General features: G+C 57.3%; 1 protein-coding gene across 1 annotated transcript in view; it reads right to left on the reverse strand.

Moving 5' to 3' along the window:
* Nucleotides 1-1913, reverse strand: part of UBE2F (ubiquitin conjugating enzyme E2 F (putative)) — a 55689-nt gene extending 53776 nt beyond the window's left edge. Inside the window, exon 1 of the mRNA XM_028105165.2 lies at nt 1777-1913. The gene's annotated coding sequence lies outside the window, so the exon portion shown is untranslated. The remainder of the gene's footprint in view (nt 1-1776) is intronic.
* Between the last annotated feature and the right edge of the window lie 4087 nt (nt 1914-6000).

Raw genomic sequence — 6000 nt, forward strand, 5'->3', positions numbered from 1 at the left:
GGTAGGGATAAACCTAAGGCCTAATTTGGAGATGTTTCCTTAGCTGTTAAATTCTCTATAAAGAGATTTGAACAAAGAGAATTATTCACACTGTCAAGAGGTCTGCCAAACACCTGCAGCTGCTTCAGGATTCTCTCTTCCTTCTGTACTATGCTTCACCAACGGAAGACCAGGCTTAGCAAGAAACTGCCCCTTGACTGCAAAGCACACGGTGTTAAGAGAGCGCTTCTGGTGACAGATCGGCTGCATCGAACAGCATGCTCAGTCTCTAAATCCCACAAGTCCCAGCTGGCTCATTTACGTTCCTCCTCCTCCGGGTGGGACTTGCTCTCTGGCTGTCCAAAGAAGATTCCTGTGTGCTATTTACTGGTCTCATCATCAAGTCCTATTTACTCGGCATTCCTGCCTGTAGTGGCAACATGGGGCCACGTCACCTGTGCAGGGATACCAGGAGCCAGTCAGCTCAGAGTGAGGAACACGCCACATTTGAATCTCCTTCTGCTGTGGAAAAGTCCCGATCTTAAGAGTAAAAGATGGAACTGCAGGTCACTAGGGGACAACCAACTTCTCCGGCCAAAGAGGCCCTTATCGGGACACAAAAACGTCCACACTGTACCATCCTCCTTCAGAATGCGGGGCCCAGAAACCTCCCACCCGGCAGGGGAGTCACCCTGGTTGGCTGACCGACTTCTGGAGCCCAGCCCTTTATTTTCATCCGTAAACATGCCCCTCCTGCACTACCCATTCACCCGAAGCGCAGGCGAATCTGGGTGGAGGTCCTCAAGCCACACGCCACCCGGCCCGGTGATGATTCGTCTCTGAACATCTCTCCCACCCTTCTGTCCCTACCACCACCCACCCTCACCCCCGTATCCAGCCAGAAATCCTTCGCAAGCTGGCCTCCTCCCTGCTCCTCAACACCACCTTGCCCATTTCTGGAATCGTCTGTTCAGACTGATGATATCCAGGTCTGGAGTGCCCTCCTTCCCGTCACCACCTACTGCTATTCCTTCCTCAGGACGAGAGATTCCTTTCCAGAGTCCAACGTCTCCTCCAAGGAACCTTCTCTGGCCGCTCCAACCCATCCTACCCCCCACTCCAGGGCTGGAGGGAATGCAGACGGGGAGGGCCCAGTTCCCTCATGTGACAAATGAGGAAACTGAGCCCTGGGAGGGCAGGGCCACACCCAAGATTACACACCAGCGGAACCAGGTCTAGAATCCAAGACTTGGTTGTTCAGATCGTTCCAAGACACCCTCCCTCCTTTCCTCCCCTCTCGGGCCGGGTAAAATCCTCCAGACGAGCCGAGGCCGCCCCCAGCCGCGGGGCAGCTGCAGGCGAGCTGGCGCGGCGGGAGTCCCACTCCTCACCCCCGCCGCTGTCCGGGCCTAGCCGGACTCCCGAGGCAGAGCAGTCGGACGGCCCGCGTCCGAGTCCCGCTGCCCCCGGCCCCGGCGGGCTGGTGACCTTGGGCTCCGTTTCCTTCTGGACAATGCGGCCCGCGGCTCCCTCGCGACGGCGGGCGCGAGCCAGGCAGTGTGGGCGCCGGCACAAGCGGGCGCTGCCTGCGGGCTGCCCCTCGAGTCTGGCGGCGGCCGGCGCCCCGTCCCTCTCCCAGTCAGCGGGTGCGGTCCCGCACCGCCGGCGCCCGGCCGTGAGGAGCGCTCGGCCCGAGGCGGCCCCGGCGCCGCCCGCCCTCCGGCCCGCCCGCGGTACCGGCGCCGCCCGGAGGCCCGCGGCCGCCCCTCGCCCGCCGTGGGGCCGCGCGCTGCTCACCTGGGCACCCCGAGACAGGCGAGGCGGGCCCGGCACCCAACACCATGCCCGGCCGGCCCGCGGCGGCGACACACGGCCCCTCACAGCCGCACCGGCTCCGGGCGGCGGGACCGGAAGTGGCGGGGCGGGGACTCGTCCGCTCTCGCCCGCGGCGGCCGCGACGGCAGCGGGCGCTTTAAAAAAAAAATTCAAAGCCCCGACGAACTTTATTTGGAGCCTGACACGCGAACAGCGGCGTGCGCCTGCCGCGGCTGGGCTCCGCGGCTGGCCGCCCGGGCCTCGCTCATTGGCAGAGGGCGCGGCCGGGGGCGGGCATGAATCTCGCCGCCCCTGCTGATTGGCGAGTAGCGGCCGGGGGGCGGGATCGCCCTAGCGGTTCTGGAGCCTGCGCACCCGGGTGCCCGGGGCTCCGAGCCGAGTTCCTACCTCCATTCGTTTCGTCGTGTGTGGTACCTGGACCTGCGGTTCAGAGGTGCTGGGCACAGCCTGCGCTGCAGGAGCGGCTGGGCCCAAGCTGACCGCCTCGATGGATGGGGGGCCCGCTCTGTGCCCGGCACAGTGCCCCGCGTCTGTGTACTGGACCAGGCATCAGGGGTGACGGGCGGGGCGGTCAGGCGTGCAGCACCCACCGATCAAGCCCTGGTGTGCTTCGGGGCAGCCTGCAGGAGTGCCTGGACCCTTTCCTGATCTTGTCTGAGAAGGCTTTTATTCCTCTTTTCTCCTCCTACACATTTGTAAAATACTGACTTTATTTCTAGCTTGTTGAATACAAATTCTCACGTTCGTTTGTGTCCCTGTGATTGAAATAGGCCCTGGGGTGGGGGAGTCAGACAAGACGGCTCCTGGAGGAATGGGCCGTCTAAAAGATGAGGTTCACCACGTGGACCGGGAAGAAAGAGCCAAGGAGTTAGAATTTTATTTCCAGAAGCCCCATTGAATGGTTTTAAACAGTGGAGTGACTAAGTTTTCTTTCTAAAAAAGAAGCTTCTGGCTCTCATTGAGCTCGTGGGAGGGGAGCCAGGCAGGGAGTCGGGAAGACCAGTGAAGAACCAACCCATGGTATTCCTTCTGTTCTGGAACACTTCCCACCTTCTTCGCCTGGATAACGCTTGTTTTCCTAAACTTAGACACCACTCGCTCAGAGAGGCCCCACAGGATGGGAGGTGCAGGTGTCCCTCAGCGACTTCACTGGAGTTCTGTGCTTGCCCTTCTTGGTGCTGGAGACTTCCTGCCACCGCCTGTTTCCCCAAGTTCAGCTCCTCAATCCCTCCTCTGCCACGTTCCCCCAGCCTTCTATCCCTCCCCCATCCTGTCACACAACAGGTGGTCAAAATCCATCTGCTTGATTAAGTATTGCATGTGCTTGTTGCTGGAGTCCTGCTGAGAGAAGATAAGACTGAGAAGCAAGGCAGCAGGTGAAGGCACAACCGGAATGACTTGAAGGCTTGTCTCACTAAGGGGCCACTCTGTTTAGGACGGGCTGCAGGGCCCAGTGCTCCCAATCTCGCCATCGTGGGTAAATGCAGCCATTTCTAGCTCCATTTCACGAGGCTGCCTTGTGTCTTCACCTCATGTTTATTTCAGGCTTACTAGATTGTAAATTCGTGTAATCCTTACAGCAACCTCATGAAACAGGCATTTTGTTACAATAGTCCTCCCCTTTATCCATGGTTTTGCTTTCCAAGGTTTTAGTTGCCCTCAGTTACTGCAGTCTGGAAGCCGATGATCCTTCTTCAGATGTATTGTCAGATGGTCAATAGTAGCCTAATGCTATGTCACAATGCCTATGTCATTCCCCTCACTTCATTCCATTGGGAGAAGAGGAAGGGTAAGTACACACTACAAGAAGATATTTTGAGGGGCGCCTAAGTGGCTCAGTCGGTTAGCGCCTGCCTTCAGCTCAGGTCATGATCTCAGGGTCCTGGGATCAAGCTCAGGGTTGGGCTCCCTGCTCAGTGGGGAGTCTGCTTCTCCCTCTGCCCCTCCCCCTGCCCATGCTCTCTCTCTCTCTCTCAAATAAATAAATAAAATCTTTTAAAAAAGATATTTTGAGAGAGACCACATTCACATAACTTTTATTACAGCATTGTTATAATTGTTCAGTGTTGTTATTAGTTGTTAATCTCTTACTGTGCCTAATTTATGAATTAAAATTTATCATACGTACGTATAGGAGAAAACAGTCTATGCAGGGGTGGTAGAATCCATGGTCTCAGGGGGGGTCTTGGAATGGATCCCCTGCAGATAAGGGGGGACTACTGTATCCCCATTTCATAAATGCAGAAACTGAGGCACGGAAGTGGTCTGCCTGACATTGCAGAGTCGGGATTTGCCCTCAACCAATGCACCATACCCCTTAGTAGCTGGCGGTCCCAGCAGCCAAGAAAGGAGTCAAGTTGACCTTCATGCTTCCTGAAGAAGCAATCTGTCATCATCCACGGCTTCTTCAGAAATGAAATTTGTACTAGCTGAAGCACAAAAGATTGAGAAGACTGGAGTGCTCACAGAAACCAGGGAGGTCAGGTCTGGGGGTCTGGGGGGCAGCATGAGGGACTTGTCGTGGGCAGGCCTCTTGTTCTTAGTGGTTCGGTCTGAGTCTTGACCTCTGGAGGCTGGCCATGTCCTCCCAGAGGCCTCCTTGGAGCTGGGGTCTGGCCTCAGACACATCTTTACAATCCAGTCCATCAAGGGAGCTACCCCCTTCCTCCCAATCTCACATTCTCTGGGAGGGCTGGCTGGGCTTGGATCCCACACTCATATGGGAGTGTGTGCATATGGGAGGGAAGGGGAGAGGTTCAGCTGTGAGCCTCCCAGAGGGGTACAGGTGCCAGGGAAAGAGCAGGCAGACAATTCACCAGGTGTCCTTCCCACCTCCTGCACCCTGACCCCAAGAAGTTCAACCAGGACTTCCAGCCGGAGCATGGAAGGGGAGATGTCCTTTACCTGTTTTCAGCTAGGCCTGCCTCTGGACACACAGGCTGCACGGCGATCCCAGAGGCTGTCCTGGCTCGGCCTGGGGCTCACTGACCTGGACGACATGGTGTTGGCAAGCCAGGGATCTGGGCGCTCTTCAGCCTAGGGCAGCGGGCCAGTTGGTTAACAACGTCTGTTGAAGGGCCTGGGTGCCTGGTGTGAGGCCTGCTTGGGCAGGAAAAGTGACCTCTGCTGGTAAAGCCCTGGAGGGGCGGCCTTTCTTAGCCAGCCCCTCGGTGTTTCCCTCTCGCGCTCACTGTGGAAGAAGCAGGGCTCTCCCGCATCAGTGGCACCCCAGTGGGGCAGACATTCCTGGCTCCGTGTTTCAGTGAGAGGTAAAATCTATAGCCTGCGTGCGTTGATATGAGAGCCAGGCCCATGGGGTCCAGTGCTCTTGCTGTCCTGCCCCGCACTGTGCCGTGGACTCCAAGCTTTCCCAGGGCAAGGCCTGCATGATGTTTCAAAGCCAGCCCCTTGCAGGGATTGGGAGATAGCTCTGGAGGCACTAGATACGGAGTAGACGTGGGTGGAAGGGTCCAGCCCAGCCCTTAGCTGGCACCTGTTCCAACCTGTTCTGTGTTGTTCCAGGTTGTTCCAGGGTGTTCATCCTGCCCTCCCGCCAGGCCTGGCTCTCCCTGGGAGCACAGCCCAGGGCACTGGAGAGCAGGCCTTGACACACACAGGCCCCTTGTTCCTATGTGTTTTCTGAAATCTATTCCAACAAGTCAAGAACCATATGATGAGCATCTACCAAGCGCTGAGAGCCTGAAAAGGACAACGTATAAACTGTACACCCTGGCCTCCAAAAGCATGAACTCCCCGGGGAACTAGTAGTAGGTAAATCCCACAGACGGGAGAGGGATTGTAAAGATGTGCCCCCTTATCTGCAGGGGATCCATCCCAAGACCCCCCTGGGACTAATTCCTGAGGTTTGCTTGGCAGGGCGGAGACCCGTCTGTCCCACTGGAGTTGAGAGACTGCTGGGGGAGAACAACTATGCTGCCCTCGCCCAATCTGGAGAGGGGACGATGAGGCACAGACGAGAGCAGACAGAGCAGCCAGAAGTGGTTACGGGGACCTGGACGAGCTGTCTTCACCAAGACCCGTTGACAGCCTTGTTGACCCAGTTCGGGCATCCACTGTGGCATGAGGGAGGGGGCAGGCTCCACGCCGTTGGGCCAGATGGGAGTTCTGATGATGATGATGTTGTTGATGATGATGACGATGATGATGTGAGGGGCTGTCCAGACA

The sequence above is a fragment of the Eumetopias jubatus genome, unplaced genomic scaffold, assembly GCF_037043125.1.
Source record: "Eumetopias jubatus isolate StellerSeaLion01/CBP00866 unplaced genomic scaffold, mEumJub1_p1.0 scaffold_3, whole genome shotgun sequence".
Lineage (NCBI taxonomy): Eukaryota > Metazoa > Chordata > Mammalia > Carnivora > Otariidae > Eumetopias > Eumetopias jubatus.